The following is a 16,802-nucleotide window of genomic DNA, read 5'->3' on the forward strand; positions in this document are numbered from 1 at the left end:
CTGAGGGTTGTCTTTTGGTCTTGTTTATGGTTTCCTTTGCTGTGCATATGGCTATTTTAAAAAGATTAATTCTTCCAATCCAAGAGCATGGGATATCTTTTCATTTATCTATGTCATCTTCAATTTCCTTCATCAATGTCTTATAATTTTCAGTATATAAATCTTTCACCTCCATGGTTAAATTTATTCCTAGGCATTTTATTATTTTTAATATAATCATAAATGTTTTTGCCTTAATTTCTCTGATAGTTTGTTATTAGTGCAGGGAAAAATAATGGATTTCTGTATATTAATTGTATATACTTCAAATTTACTGAATTTATTTATCCTAATTTGTTGGTGAAACCTTTAGGGTTTTCTTTACATATTATCACGTCATCTGCAAACAGTGACAGTTTTATGTCCTTGACAAATTAGATCCCATTTTTTATTTTTATTTTTGTCTTCTTGCCGTGGCTAGGACTATTAATACTGTGTTGAATAAAAGTGGTGAGAGGAGGGATCCTTGGCATGCTCCTGTTCTTAGAGGAAATTCTCTCAGCCTTTAACCATTGAGTATGATGTTAGCTCTGATTTTGTCATACATGCCCTTTGTTATAGAAATGTATGTTGCCTTTATACCCACTTTGTTGAGAGTTTTTATCATAAATCAAAATTTGAATTTTGTTGAATTTTGCCATATGCTTTTTGCTGGAGGTATGAAGATGGTCATATGATTTTATCCTTTGTTCTGCTAATCTGGTCTGTCACTTAAATGATTTGCATATATTGAATCGTTCCTGCATTGGCAAGATAAATCCCATTTGATCATGGTGTACGGTTCTTTTAATATATTGTTGAATTCGGTTTACTAATATTTTGTTGAGGATTTTTGCCTCTATGTTCATCAGGGCTTTTCACCTGTAATTTACTTTTTTTGGTAGTGTCTTTATCTGGTTTTCATCTATGGGTGATACTGGCCTCAGAAAATAAGTTTGGAAACAATACGTCTTCAATTATGGGGGACAGTTTGAGAAGGATAGATGTTAACTTTCCTTCGAATGTTTGGTAGAATTTATGAGTGAAGCCACCTGGTACTGCACTTCTGTTTATTGGGAGTTTTTCGATTACTGATTCAATTTCATTTCTAGTAATTGCTATGTTTAGATTTTTTATTTATTCCTGATTCAGTCTTGGAAGATTGTTGTTTCTGGGAATTGATCCACTTCTCCTAGGTTGTCCAATTTATTGGTGTATAATTGTTTGTAGTAATCTCATGATACTTTGTATTTCTGTGGTGTCTCTTGTAACTTCATCTCTTTCATTGCTGATTTATTTGGACCCTCTCTCTTTAACAAAAAAAGTACCACTTTTGTCTTTTATTCTTTACAGAAGCTTAATAAGTGTTTGATCTACTACCCTTACTATATGTATACTTTTTCAGTGAGATTTTTACTTTTGTGTGTTTTCTTGTTACTAATTAGTGACACTTCTTTTAAGCTTAAGTAAATTCCTTCAACATTTCTTATAAGGCTGCTTTATCAGTGATGAACTCATTTAGCTTTTGCTAGTCTGGGAAACCTTTTTTTTAAAAAAAATGTATTTACTTATTTATTTATTTATGGCTGCCTTGGTTCTTCATTGCTGTGCGTGGGCTTTCTCTAGTTGCAGCGAGTGGGGCTACTCTTTGTTGCGGTGCACGGGCTTCTCATTGCGGTGGCTTCTTTTGTTGTGGAGCACGGGTCCTAGGTGCGTGGGCTTCAGTAGTTGTGGCACGCGGGCTTCAGTAGTTGTGGTGCACGGCCTTAGTAGTTGTGGCTCATGGGCTCTAGAGCGCAGGCTCAGTAGTTGTGGCGCACTGGCTTAGTTGCTCCATGGCATGTGGGATCTTCCCGGACCAGGGATCGAACCTGTGTCCCCTGCATTGGCAGGTGGATTCTTAACCACTGCGCCACCAGGGAAGTCCCAAGTATAGGAAACTCGCGATCTCTCCTTCAATTCTGAATTGTAATCTTGCTGGTAGAGTATTCTTTTTGTAGGCTTTTTTCCTTTTAGCCCATTGAATATATCCTGTCATTCCTTCCTGGTCTGCAAAGTCTGCTGAAAAGTCAGCAGATAGTCTTACAGGAATACCTTGCACATAACTAGTTGCTTTTATTTCACTGCTTCTATGATCTCTCTTTATCTTTAATTTTTGATACTTTAACTATAACGTGTCTTGATGTGGGCCTGTTTGTCTTCATCTTGTTTGGGACTCTGTGTTTCCTGGACCTGGATGTCTGTTTCCTTCCCCCAGTTAGGAAAGTTATCAGTTATTATATCTTCTAATAAGTTCTCTGTCCCTTTCTCCCTTCTTCTCTTTCTGGTACCCCTAGAATGCTCATGTTAACATTCTTGATGTTGCCTCAGAGGTCCCATTACCTATTGTCTTAATTCTTTTTTCTTCTTGCTACTCAGCTTGGGTGATTTTCACTACTCTGTCTTCCAGATCACTGATCTGTTCTTCTGTATTATATAATCTAATGTTGCTTCCCTCTATAGTGAGTGTGTGTGTGTGTGTGTGTGTGTGTGTGTGTTTTAATCTCAGTTATTTTATTTTTCAGCTGTTTGGGTTTTTTTAATATTTTATTGCTCTTTGTTGAAGTTTTCACTATGTCCATCTATTCTTCTCCTGACTTGAGTGAGCATCTTTAGAATCACTACCTTGAACACTTTTTTTGGTGGGGGGTGGGGGGTAGAATGCTTATCTCTGTTTTATCTAGTTCTTTTTCTGATGTTGTGTCTTGTTACTTCATTTGTAACATATTCCTCTATTTCCTTATGTTTCCTAATTCTCTGTGCATTTCTATTCATTAGCTTCAGTTCATTACCTTTCCTGGTCTTGGAGAAGTGGCCTTATACAGGAGATGGCCTAAAGGGCCCAGCAGCACATTCTCCTGTGGCCAGCAGAGCCAGATGTTCCAGGGGTGTCCCCTCTCTGGGCTTCATACACCTTTCTGTTCTGGCAGACGGTGTTGGACACTGACCTAAACTGACGTGAGGCCCAGCATGATGTCATTGCTGTGGGTGCTGGTAGGAAAGGCACACCTCCATTATGGGTGGCTGTGTGGCGCTCCAGGTGCACAGGCAGACAGGGTGGGCCCCCAGTGTGTCTGGTTGTGAGGCCTGGTGGTGCAGAAGTGCTGTAGGCATGGTGGTTGATGGGGCAGGCCTTTGAGACTAATCAGTTAGAGGGAAGACTCTAAAATGTTGCCTGCCAATGTCTCAGTCCCTAGCAAGAGTCCCAGCTGCCTCTTGCCTTTCCAAGAGGCTCTCCAAGAGGAGCAAGTAGGTCTGACCCAGGTGTCTTTCAAACCACCAGCACTGCACAGGGACTGAGAACATGTGCGATTTCGTGTGCGCCCTATGAGTGCAAAGTCTCGGTTTCCTTTAGCCTCCAGCTCTCCTGAAAGTAAGCCCTGCAGGTTTTCAAAGCCAGACCCGCCGTGTTCTTTTCTTCCCAATGCAGGAACCCTGGGCTGAACAGCCTAATGGAGGGCTCAGACCTTGCCCTCCTTGTGGAGGACCTATGCAGTTGTGATATCTTCAACTGTGGGTCACTGTGCTGGAGGTGTGGGTTCTAACTAGACTGTGTTGCCAATCCTCCGTACCCGCCTTGTGGTTTCTCCTTCTTTATATCTTTAGTTGTGGAAAATTTTCTCTGCTAGTCTTCAGGTCATTACAGAGGTAATTTCTGTGTAAGTTGTAATTTGGGTGTGTCCGTGGGAGGAGGTGAGCTCAGTATCTTCCTACTCTATCATCTTGATCCCCTCTCAAGAACTTTTTAAAAATATATGCATTTATAACTGTAAATGCAACTCTTTGAACTGAATTGTTTTTTCTGTATTCCATAAGTTTATGTACTTTGTGTTTCCAATTTTGTTTGCTTTATGTTTTTTATTTCCCTTTTGATTTATTCTTGTATGCATTGGCTCTTCAGAAGCTTGATGTCCAATTTCTAAGTGTTCTTGAATTTTCAATTATTCTTCTTAATATTGAATTTCAGCTTCATACTGCTGTGGTTGGAAAAGTTACTTGATACGATTTCAATCTTCTTGGATTTTTGAAGACTTCTTTTGTGGCTTAACATTTGATCTATCCTAGGAAATGTTCTATGTGTACTTAAGAAGAATGGAAATTTTGCTGCTGTTGAGTGGCATGTATTATATATGTCTGTTAGGTTCACTTGATATCAAGTGTGTGTTCAAGTTCAATGTTTTTGTTTTTTGTTTTTTTAAATTTACTTATTTATTTATTTATTTTTGGCTGTGTTGGGTCTTCGTTTCTGTGCAAGGGCTTTCTCTAGTTGCAGCAAGCGGGGGCCACTCTTCATCGCGGTGCGCGGGCCTCTCACTATTGCGGCCTCTCTTGTTGCGGAGCACAGGCTCCGGATGCGCAGGCTCAGTAGTTGTGGCTCACGGGCCCGGTTGCTCCGCAGGATGTGGGATCTTCCCAGACCAGGGCTTGAACCTGCGTCCCCTGCATTGGCAGGCAGACTCTCAACCACTGCGCCACCAGGGAAGCCCAACATATTGATTTAATATTTTTATAGATTGTGCTCCATTTAAAGATATTACAAAATAATGGCTATATTTCCCTGGGTTGTACAATATGTCCTAATTTGTTTATTTTCTACATAGGGGTATTGGATTAAGAGAAACAAACTACTATCATTGCCTCCCCCCTTCACTCTCCCCATCAGTAACCACTAATTTATTCTGAGTCTATTCCTATTTTGTTGTATACATTCCTTTCTTGCATTTCTTAGATTCCACATACAAGGGAGAACATAGAGCATTTGTCTCTAACTTATTTCACTAGATATAATACATTCTAGGCCCATCCCTGTTGTTGCAAGTGGCAGAATTTGATTCTATTTAATGGCTGAGTAATAGTCTATTGTGTATACATCTTCTTTACCCATTCATCTGTTGATAGACATTTAGTTTGCTTCCATATTGTGGCAATTGGAAATAATGCTACTATGAACATTGGGGTGCATGTATCCTGTCAAATTGGTGTTTTCATTTTCTTTGGGCAAATACCCAGCAGTGTAATTGTTGGCAAATATGATAGTTCTACTTTTAGTTTTTTCAGGACCTCCATATTGTTTTCATAGTGGGTGTACCAATTTACAATCCTACCAACAGTGTACTAGGGTTCCCTTTTCTCCATATCCTCAATAACATTTGTTATTTGTAGACTTTTGGATAATAGCCATTTTGACAGGTGTGACGTGATGTCTCGTGGGTTTCTTTTTTTGCCATTCAATAAAATTTTGTTTACAAAAGAAGATGGTGGGCTGGATGTGATCTGCAGGTTTAGTTTGCTAATGCCTGGTACAGATTAATTTGAGGAGAATAAATACCTTTACAATGTTAATTATTGCTTATTTTTTTCAGGTTGACATTTAATGACCTGTAATAGATTTTTAAAATTTTCTCCCCAAAGGATATTTGAAGTCTGTGAGTCTTCTTCTGTTTTGTAAATTAGTTCATTTCTATCATTTTTTTTAGGTGCCACATAAAAGTGATATCGTATGATATTTGTCTTTCTCTATGTGACTTACTTAGTATTATCATCTCTAGTTCCATCCATGTTACTGCAAATGGCATTATTTCATTCTTTTTTTATGACTGAGTAATATTCAGTTGCCTGTATGTACCACTTCTTTAGCCATTCATCTGTCAATGGACATTTTGGTTGATTCCATGTCTTGGCTATTGTAAATAGTGCTGCAATGAACGTTGGGGACAATATGTCCTTTCGAGTTCTGGTTTTCTCCCGATATACGCCCAGGAGTGGGACTGCCAGATCATATACTAGCTCTATTTTTAGTTTTTTAAGGAACCTCCATACTCTTCTTGATAGTGGCTGTTACCAGGTTACATTCCACTAACAGCATAGGAAGGTACCCTTTTCTCCAGGTCCTCTGCAGCATTTATTGTTTGTAGACTTTTTGATGATGGCCATTCTGACTGGTGGGAGGTGATAACTCGTTGTAGTTTTGATTTGCATGTCTCTAATAATTAGTGATGTTGAACATCTTTTCATGTGCTTTTTAAAAAAAAAACCAGTGTGAGTAAAATTTACCTCATGAAATTGGCCTCTTGAAAGTCTGCCCTGTTTTGAATTGTTTTTCCATTACCTACCCCAGGACATTTATTGGGGGCGCCTGTCATTTACAACCCTGAAGTCTTTGTGAATATTAAAGGGCCCAAAAGCACTGGTTTTAAACTTGCTGTTACAGTAAATGGCCACAAGGTGGAAGGATTTCTTCATACCCAACTCTGGTTCCTGGGGGCGCAAGAACCACAGTGAAACTTGAGTTCCTGGGTTATAAAATAGAGTGGAATGTGCCAGAAAAAACACCCCAAAACTTGTCTCATTACATCTTTTTTTTTATATTTAATTTTTATTGGAGTAAAGTTTATTTACAATGCTGTGTTTTGTAGGTGTACAGTAAGTTGACTCAGTTATATGTATACATATATCCATTCTTTTTCAGATTGTGTACCCATATAGGATATTACAGAGTGTTGAGCAGAGTTCCCTGATCTATACAGTTAGTCCCTGGTGATTATCTATTTGATTTGTATTAGTGTGTATATGTTAATCCCAACCTCCTAATTTATTCCTTCCCCCCACCAGTCCGCTTTGTTAACTGTATGCTTGTTTTCTAAGTCTTTGAGTCTGCTTCTCTTTTGCAAATTAGTTCATTTTTTATCACTTACTAGATTCCACCTATAAGTGATATATGATATTTGTCTTTCTCTGACTTACTTCACTTAGTATGATCATCTCTAGGTTGACCCGTGTTGCTGCAAATGGCAGTAGTTCATTATTTTTTTATGGCTGAATAATATTCTATTGTGCCCATGCGCCACTTCTTCTTTAGCCATTCATCTGTTGATGAACATTTTGGTTGCTTCCTTGTCTTGGCTATTGTAAATAGTGTTGCAGTGAAAGTCGGGGAGCAAGTGTCTTTTCAAATTCTGGTTTTCTCTGGCTATATGCCCAGGAGTGGGACTGCTGGATCATAGGTAGCTCGATTTTTAGCTTGTTAAGGAACCTCCATAGTGGCTGTGACCAGTTTACATTCCCACCAACAGCATAGGAGGTTCCCTATCCAGCATTTATTGTTTGCAGACTTTTTGATGATGGCCATTCTGACAGGTGCAATGTGATACCTCCTTGTAGTTTTGACTTACATGTCTCTCATTATTAGTGACGTTTAGTGTCTTTGCACGTGCTTTTTTTTTTTTTTTACAGTGTGAGTAATATTTACCTGTTGAAATTGGCTTTCAAAGTCTGTCCTCTTTTGAACTGATTTTCGATTGCCTGCCCCAAGACATTTCTTCCGGGCAAGTTCATTTACAGCCCCGCAGTACTTGTGAGTGCTATATGCCCAGAAGCACTGGTTTTTAACTTGCTGTTATGGAGAAGGGCCACAAGGTGGCAGCATTTCTTCATGACCAACTCTGGTTACTCAGGCAACCAGAGCTTTCGTGGGATTCACGTTCCTGGGTTGTAAATTAGAGTCAACTGTACCAGAACAAACACCCAAAAGCTTGTGTCTCATTACTTATTTTTTAATTTTAATTTAATTTAATTTTTATTTTTTGTTGGAGTAATGTTGATTTACAATGTTGTGTTCCTTGTAGGTGAACATCAACTTCTTCAGTTCTACATATACATATGTCTATTCATTTTTGAATTCTTATCCCACATAGGTTATTACAGAATGTTGAGCAGAGTTCCCTGTGTTATACAGTAGTTCTTTTTGATTACCTATTTTGTATGTCTTAGTATGTATATTTAATCCCAACCACCTAATTTATCCCTTTACCCCACCTTTCCTCTTTGGTAAACATAAATATGTTTTCAAAGTCTGTGAGTCTGTCTTTTGTAAATCAGCTCATTGGTATTAATTTTTAGATTCCACCTATAAGTGATATCATATGATATTTGTCTTTCTCTATCTGAATTACTTCACACAGATGGACCTAGGGATGATTATACTATGTTGCTGCAAATGGCATTATTTCAGTCTATTTTATGGCTGAGTAATATTCTATAATCTCTATGTACCACTTCTTTATTGATTCATCTTTCGACGGACAGCTTGGTTGCTTCCATGCCTTGGCTGTTGTAACTAGTGTGGCAGTGAACGTTGGGGTGCATGTTTTTCGAATTCTGGTTTTCTCCAGGTATACGCCCAGGAGTGGGACTGCCGGATCATATGCTAGCTCTATTTTTAGCTTGTTAAGGAACCTTCATACTGTTCTCCACAGTGGCTCTGACCAGTTTACAGTCCCACCAACAGTGTAGGAGGCTTGCCTTTTCTCCACGCCCTTGCCAGCATTTACAGTTCGTAGACTTTTTGTTGATGGCCATTCTGGCTGGTGCGAGGTGAAACCTCATTGAGATTTCGATTTGCGTGTCTCTAATAATTAGCTATGTTGAACAAATTTTCACGTGTTTTTTATTTTTTTTAATGGTGAGAGTAAAATTTACCTATTGAAATTGGCATCTTGAAAGGCTGCCCTCTTTGACTGCTTTTTCAATTACCTACCCCAGGACATTTCTTGAGGGCAGGTGTCATTTATAGCCCCGGAGTGCTTGTGAATATGAAGTGCCTAAATGACCTGGTTTTTAACTTGCTGTTAAAGAAAATGACCACAGGGTGGTGGAAGGATTTCTTCATGCCCAACGCTGGTTACTGGGGCAACCAGAGCCTTAGTTGCACTCCTCTGTGCATGGTAAATTACAGGGGAATTAACCAGAACATACACCCAAATGCCTGTGATAATCGCTTCTTGTTTTTTTTTTTTAATTTAATTTTTGTTTCTTTCCTGGAGTAAAGTTTAATTACAATGCTGTGATTTGTAGGTGTACAGCAAGTTGATTCAGTTATACATATACATTTATCTATTCTTTTCTGGATTCTGTTCCCAATAGGTTATTAAAGAGTGTCGAGTAGAGTTCCCTGAACTATAAAGTTGGTCCCTGTTGATTAGCTATTTCATTTGTATTAGTGTGTTTATGTACATCTCAACCTCCTAATTTATCCCTTCCCCCCAACATTCTCCTTTGGTAACCATAAGTTGTTTTTCTAAATCTGTGTCTGTTTCTCTTTTACAAATTAGTTCCTTGGTTCACTTATTTGATTCTACCACTATGTGATATCATATGACATTTTTTTGTCTCTATGTGACTTACTTCACTTAGTGTGATCGTCTCTAGGTCTATCCACGTTGCTGCTATGGCATTATTTCATTCTTTTTCATGGCGAATAATATTCATTTGTCTCTATGTACCACTTCTTCCTTATTGATTCATCTGTCGATGGACATTTTGGTTGATTCCATGCCTTGGCTGTTGTAACTAGTGTGGCAGTGAACGTTGGGGTGCATGTTTTTCAAATTCTGGTTTTCTCCTGATACACGCCCTGGAGTGGGACTGCCGGATCATAGGGTAGCTCTATTTTTAGCTTGTTAAGGAACCGCCATACTGTTCTCCCTAGTGGCTGTGACCCGTTTACATTCCCACCAACAGTGTAGGAGGGTTCCCTTTTCTCCACTCCCTCGCTAGCATTTACAGTTTGTAGACTTTTTGGTGATGGCCATTCTAACTGGTGCAAGGTGATACCTCTTTGTAGTTTTGATTTGCACGTCTCTAATAACTAACTATGTTGAACATCTTTTCATGTGTGTTTTTTTTTTCAAATGGTGAGAGTAAAACTTACCTTTTGAATTGGCATCTTCAAAGGCTGCCCTCTTTAACTTCTTTTTCCGTTAGCTACCACAGGACATTTCTTGAGGGCAGGTGGCATTTACAGCCCTGGAATCCTTGCGAATATTAACTGCCCAAATGACCTGATTTTTAACGTGCTGTTGCAGAAAATGACCACAAGGTGGCCGGATTTCCTCATGCCCAACACTGGTTATTGGGGCAACCAGAACCTTAGTTGCACTCCTCTGTGCATTGTAAATTAGACCAGAATTAGCCGGAACAGACACCCATATGCTTGTGATCATTGCTTCTTATTTTTTATTAATTTTTTTTATTTCTTACTGGAGTAAAGTTTATTGACATGTTTTGTAGGTGTACAGCAAGTTGATTCAGTTATACATGTACATATATCTATTATTTTTCGGTTCTGTTCTCATACAGGTTATTACAGAGCGTTGAGTGGAGTTTCTTGAGCTATACTGTTGGTCCCTGTTGGTTATCTATTTATTTGGTTTGTTTTAGTGTGTATATGTTATTCCCAGCCTCCTAAATTATCCCTTCACCCCGCCATTCCCCTTTGATAACCATAAGTTTGTTTTCTAAGTCTCTGCGTCTGTTTCTCTTTTTGAAATTAGTTCACTGGTATCACTTATTACTCTGGTTACTCCGGGAAACACAGCTTCATTGGAATTCGTGTTCCTGAGTTGTAAATTAGAGTCGCATATGCCAAAACAGACACCCAAAAGCTTGTGTCTCATCTCTTCCTTTTTTAAATTTTAATTTAATTTTTATTGTCATTGGAGTAACATTTATTTACAGTGTTGTGTTTGTTGTAGGTGAACATCAACTTCTTTACTTCTACATATACGTATGTCTATTCAACTTCTAATTCTTTTCCCACATAGGTTATTACAGAGAGTTGAGAACAGTACTCTGTGCTCTACCATAGGTTCTGGTTGATTATCTATTTTATATGTCTTAGTATGTATATTTAATCCCAAACTCATAATTTATCCCATTCCCCCACCTTTCCTCTTTAGTAACCATAAGTTAATTTTCAAAGTCTTTGAGTCTGTTTCTCTTTTGAAATTAGTTCATTGGTATCACTTTTTAGAGTCCACCTATAAGGGATATCATATGATATTTGTCCTGCTCTGTCTGACTTACTTCACTTAGTATGGTAGTCTGAGATCCATCCGTATTGCTGCAAATGGCATGATTTCCTTCATTTTTATGGCTGAATAATATTCTATTGTGTCCATGTACCAGTTCTTCTCTATCCATTCATCTGTTGATGGACATTTTGGTTGATTCCATGTCTTGGCTATTGTAAATAGTGCTACAGTGAATGTTGGGGTGAAAGTTTTTCAAATTCTGGTTTTCGCTGTTTATACGCCCAGGTGCGGGACAATGGAATGTTACTCAGCTGTTAAAAAAAAAAAAAAAAAAAATGAAATAATGCCAGTTGAAGCAACACAGGCAGACTTAGGGGTGATCATACTAAGTGAAGTAAGTCAGAAAGGAAAGAGAAATATCACATGATGTGACTTAAAGGTGGAAACCAGACATTAATACAAAGGAACCAATTTACAAAACATACACGGCCTCACAGACTTAGAAAACAAACGTATGGATACCAAAGTGGAAAGGTGGTGGAAAGGGACAAATGAGGTATAGCATGTTTAGCATGTTCCCCATAATATATGTGAAATCGATAATCAACAAAGACCTACTGTATGCCACAGGAAACTCTACCCAACACTCTTTAATAAACTATATGGGAAAAGAATCGGAAAAAAAACCCAGATATATTTCTATGTAAAACTGAATCAACTTGCTGAACACCTAAAACAGCACAACATTGTTAATCAATCTACTCCAATATAAAATAAAACAAATTAAAAAACGAAATGCCTCCTACGTCCCTCTCAGGCCTCGGTGACCTGCGCTTGTGTCGCGTCTCTAGACTCTCAGCCGGCATGGGTCCCAAGGATGGACTGACCTGGGACAGAGGGAGCTGGGAAGGATGGTGCAGCAAATGACCCCTCCTTGGACCTGTAGTGCCTGGTCCCGACTGCATGGGACCACAATCTCCAGATCCAGGTGGGCACTCCTACCCCTAAACCAAGCCCAGTGCACCCAAAGGACGGTGGACTCTCTAGGCTGGAAGAGCTCTGAAAAGTCAGCTGGTCTCCAGGTTTCCTGCTGGTGAGTTTCCCACCTCTAGCCTCCTTCCTTACAGTCTCCCCACCTCCAGAGGACAGCTCCCTCTGCAGTATGGTGTCCCAGGGGTTGGAATTTGCCCGGGGGTGAAGTGTAAGGGCAAAGAATTAATGAGACGCAACTCCTTAGGTTGTTTCTCTTTCTCTTTTTTTCTTTTTCTTTTTTTTTTTGGCCACGTGGCATGGGTGATCCAATTTCCCAGACTAGAAATTGAACCCGAGCCCCTATACTGGAAGATCAGAGTGTTAACCACTGGACCGCCAGGGAAGTCTCCTTGGTTGATTGTTCAGCCCCATACCACTCGAATTTACACCCAGAAACACAACTTTCTCTCAGGTTCTTGTTGCGAGAATAACCAGCTTTGGGGATGAAGAAATCCTGCCACCTTGTGGCCGATACCGCAACGACAGCTTTAAACCCAGTGCTTATGAGCATTTCATATTCACAAAGCCTGGGGGGCTGTAAATGACACCTGCCCTCAAGAAATGTCCTTGGGTAGGAAATGGAAAAAGAATTTAAAACTCTGACGACTGTGAAGAAGCCAATTTAAAGAGGTAACTTCTACACACACCAATAAAAGAAAAAAAAAAAAGCACAAGTCAAGGTGCTTACCATCCCTACTTATCAGAGAAGTGGATATCAAAACTACAAGGAGGTATCACCTCGGACCAGTCACAGTGGCCATCATCAAAAAGTCTACAAACAATAAGAGCCAGAGAGAGCGTGGAGAAAAGGGAACCTGCCTACGCTGCTGGTGGAAATGGAAACTGGTAACTGCCACGATAAACAACAGTATGGAGGTTCCTTAAAAAAGTAATAATAAAGAGACCAGATGATCCAGCAATCCCACTCCTTTGGAGATATCCAGAGAAAACCAGCATTCGAAAACACCCACCTTCCCCAACGTCCATAGCATCCGTATTTTCAATGGCCAAGACATGGAAGCAAAGAAAATGTTCACAGACCAATGAATGGACAAAGATGATGGAGTACATATAGACGATGGAATATTGCTCAGCCATAAAAATTGAAATAATGCCACTTGCAGCAACACGGATGGACTTAGAAGTGATCATACTAAGTGAAGTAAGTCAGAAAGGAAAGAGAAATATCACATGATATCACTTATAGGTCTAATTCAAACACTGATACAAAGGAATCAATTTATAAAACAATATCCGGCTCATAGACTTAAAAAACAAACATGTGTTTACCAAAGGGGAAAGGTAGCAGAAAGGGACAAATGAGAAGGTGGGATTAGCATATATGCCAGAATATATATGAAATTGATAATCAACAAGGACCTACTGTTTAGCACAGGGAACTCTACCCAACACTCTTTAATAACCTATATTGAGAAGAATAGGAAAAAAGAACATATATATGTCTATGTGCAACTGAATCAACCTGCTGAACACCTAAAACAACACAATATTGTAAATCAACTAAATTGCAATATAAAATAAAAATTAAATTTTAAAAAATGCCTCGTATGTTCCCCTCAGGCCTCAGTGACCCGGGCTGCTGTCCCATCCCTAGAATATGAACAGGCTTGGGTCCCAAGGCTGGACTGACCTGGGACAGAGGGACCTGGGAAGGATGGTGCAGCAATTGAGCCCTCCTTGGACCTGTAGTTCCTGGTCCCATCTGCGTGGGACCACTATCTTCAGATCCAGGTGGGCACTCCTACCCCTAATGAAGCCCCATCCCCCCAAAGGATGGTGGACTCTTTGGGCCGGAAGAGCTCTGAAAAGTTACCTGGTCTCCACATCTCCTGCTGGTAAGGTTCCCACCTCTAGCCGCCTTCCTTACAGTCTCCCCACCTCCAGAGGACAGCTCCCTCTGCATAGCGGTTTTCCAGGAGTTGGGATTTGTCTGGGGGTGAAGCGTGAGGTTGAAGTAATGAGACAGAACTATTTGGTGGTTTGGTTTTTTTTTTTCTTTTTGAACTCCACGTCCTTCTATTCCACTGTCTTGTTTCAATGTGTATATGATTTTTTTTGCCTTTTTTCTTCTACTTCAGGAAATCAAGTTATCAATGCCTGAAGGAGATTGACCAGAGGTGGAAGGACATAGCAAATCTCCAGATCATCACACAGACATCAGCACCACAGAACCCCTAAAGTCCAGAAAGTGTAGAAGCAAAAGAGGGGACCAACTGCCTCAAAAGGGATATTAGTCATGTATACTCCCTGCAAGAGTACATCAGAGGGCTTGTTTCCACTGATGTTGACAAGAGATGCTACAAAGGCACTTTATGTTTTCTATATAAGAGAAGAAAAATTATTACATTGGCTTTGTAATTTATTTCCCCCTGACCATCATTGAGGTTGGGTGCCTCTTCATATGTAAAATGATCATTTTTCTTTTACAGTGAAACTTAATTTCATAGGTTCCAAATATTTTTGTTTGCTTCTATTTTTTCTCTTGATTGAGAGGCAATTCAAATATACTTTATATTTGTGGTGTCTTCTCGAACATCCTTCCAAGCCAATTACACAGTCACTAAAAATTTGCACACAGTCACTAAAAAATTTGTGCACACAGTCACTAAAAAATTTGTCAATGTACTTGTTTTCACAGGTCATCCATCACTCAAGACACTTGATATGAGGGCCATCTGCCATGCACAGCCTTACATCACGAGCTCTGTACTGAGCTCTTTGCTCTCCACTTGTGGACCAGTTAAAGGACAGGATGAGGATATCATTAAACCTCACAACCTACACCGAAGCACATTGGTCAATGCTCAAACATCATTGCCAAGCTGACAGACAACAGGCCTGGGAGCTTCTCCTATGATGTTCCCCAGCTTGCCACCAAGACATTTGGTCTGGACCGTGTCACCAACCACAGAGCACAACTCAAATGTCCTGAAGTAGACTCAATGTGCAGACCAGAGAATGTCAAACGTAAATGTGACCAGGACTCCAAACTCAGGCAGCAGGCAAGAGATCTGCCTGGGACTCCATCCAATTTTGCTAGAACCTCCCCTCTACCCTCCCCTCTCCCTCCACAAAAGTAAGACTCAGGTCCTTTTTATCCTCTGGGGATACTCAGAGACCTGATCTGTGGAATTATCCACAGCCTTTATCCTCTTCCCAGTACAACTGGACTTGGATTCACACAGGCACACCAAATGACCATAAGGACACCTGCCCCAATGCTAAGCATTGACTCCCAGCCTCTACCCAACTCACCTCACCTGAGCCCAATCCAGGCCTGCACTGTCCCCCAACCTCCACCATCGATGCATGTTCCAGACCAACCCCTCAGAATTGTCTTCATGATGAGACAAGGGATGCGGGGAGGGCCCCAGGTTCAGAACACCTTTCATTTCATCCTCCTAAGAAGCCTTCTCCTACAAGTCAGATGTTTCACCTCTTAGAGGAACCTGGGTGATACTGACCCGTGTCCCAGTCCATGTTCTCCAGGAGGACCTTCTGGTCTCCTCCTCTGAGGGGAGTGACCCGCCCTGCCCCAAGGCACAGAAGACTCAGCCTAGAGGCTAACGCGGCTCAGAGGCGACTACTGGAGTAAAAGAAAGAAGAAAGGAGCAGAATTTGTCTCATGAATTAGCACTTCCCCAGCTGTGGTTTATGTACAAATTTCAGAACACCAAATAATATTGAGAATAGCACAGCCCATTTCATGTAATGTTATGAATTGTGTAAATTTAACTTATGTTTTAAATGGAGGTTACCAAACTGTCATATGAAGTATTTAGTAAATTTTTTAAAATTTAAATTGCTTGCTGATCCTTTTACAATATATGTCATTATGCTGTACACCCACCATTTCTACAGTACTGTATGTCAATTATATCTCAATAGAACTGAAAGAAAAATAAAGGAAAATATTAGTAAATTAATAAGAAACTGAGTCAACACATTGGAAAATATTAAGTTATAATGTCAGTAGGAAGCTATTAATTAACATTGATTTGTCTTCAGTGTGTAAGTGACTGGAATTTGGGAAACTGGATAGAATAGACACCTATGTAGGGATGAAAAGTCTGCATTTTTTAAGCTGAGGCTTTCCTGAAACTAGAAGTTGTGTCTACGAGGGAGAGTCCTACTTAAAACCATAATAGAGGATATTGTCTTCATCTTGTAAATTTTGGTTATTAAAAATCATTGGAAATGATATTTAGTTAGTTTCTTCATGATAATGAGATCCTCCCAATGTGATACATTGTACAGATATTTTCACTTCCAGTCATCTCTTGTAAGGTTTTTTTTTTTTGTCACCAAGTTTTATTTACTTGAGTATAAAAGAGAACCTTAGTAGTCTCAGTGTAGTCTATGTCCCTGAATTGTGTTTAGATTTCAGACTTCTAGGCATAACTCAGCCCTCCTGGGGTTCATGGGAACCACAGTCTCCGACTCGTGAGGTCTTCAGACGGTCAGAACCAGAGGAATTCAGAGAAAAAGATAAGGAAACTGAAGCACAGAAGGGATAGGTGGTTTGTCCACTGTCACAAAAACCGTGTGGATGAAAGGCTCTTGGTGCTCCAGCCAGGCATCAGGGCTGTGCCTCTGAGGTGGGAGAGCCAACTTCAGGACACTGGTCCACAAGAGACCTCCCAGCTCCACGTAATACCAAATGGCGAAAATCTCTCAGAGATCTCCATCTCAACATCAAGACCCAGCTTCACTCAACGACCAGCAAGCTACAGTGCTGGACACCCTATGCCAAACAACTAGCAAGACAGGAACACAGCCCCATCCATTAGCAGAGAGGCTGCCTAAAATCATAATAAGGCCACAGACACCCCAAAACACACCACCAGACGTGGACGTGCCCACCAGAAAGACAAGATCCAG

At 40.0% G+C, this 16,802-nt stretch overlaps 1 long non-coding RNA gene across 2 annotated transcripts in view; it reads left to right on the forward strand.

The window, feature by feature from the left end:
- Positions 1–15,808, forward strand: part of LOC133092772 (uncharacterized) — a 75,878-nt gene extending 60,070 nt beyond the window's left edge. Inside the window, exons 8-9 of one of the 2 annotated variants that reach the window (XR_009701143.1) lie at positions 13,482–13,756; positions 14,000–15,808. This is a non-coding gene — a long non-coding RNA (uncharacterized LOC133092772). The remainder of the gene's footprint in view (positions 1–13,481; positions 13,757–13,999) is intronic. The other variant, XR_009701141.1, reaches the window with a different exon arrangement.
- Positions 15,809–16,802: the final 994 nt, after the last annotated feature.

Source organism: Eubalaena glacialis, chromosome 5 (assembly GCF_028564815.1).
Source record: "Eubalaena glacialis isolate mEubGla1 chromosome 5, mEubGla1.1.hap2.+ XY, whole genome shotgun sequence".
Lineage (NCBI taxonomy): Eukaryota > Metazoa > Chordata > Mammalia > Artiodactyla > Balaenidae > Eubalaena > Eubalaena glacialis.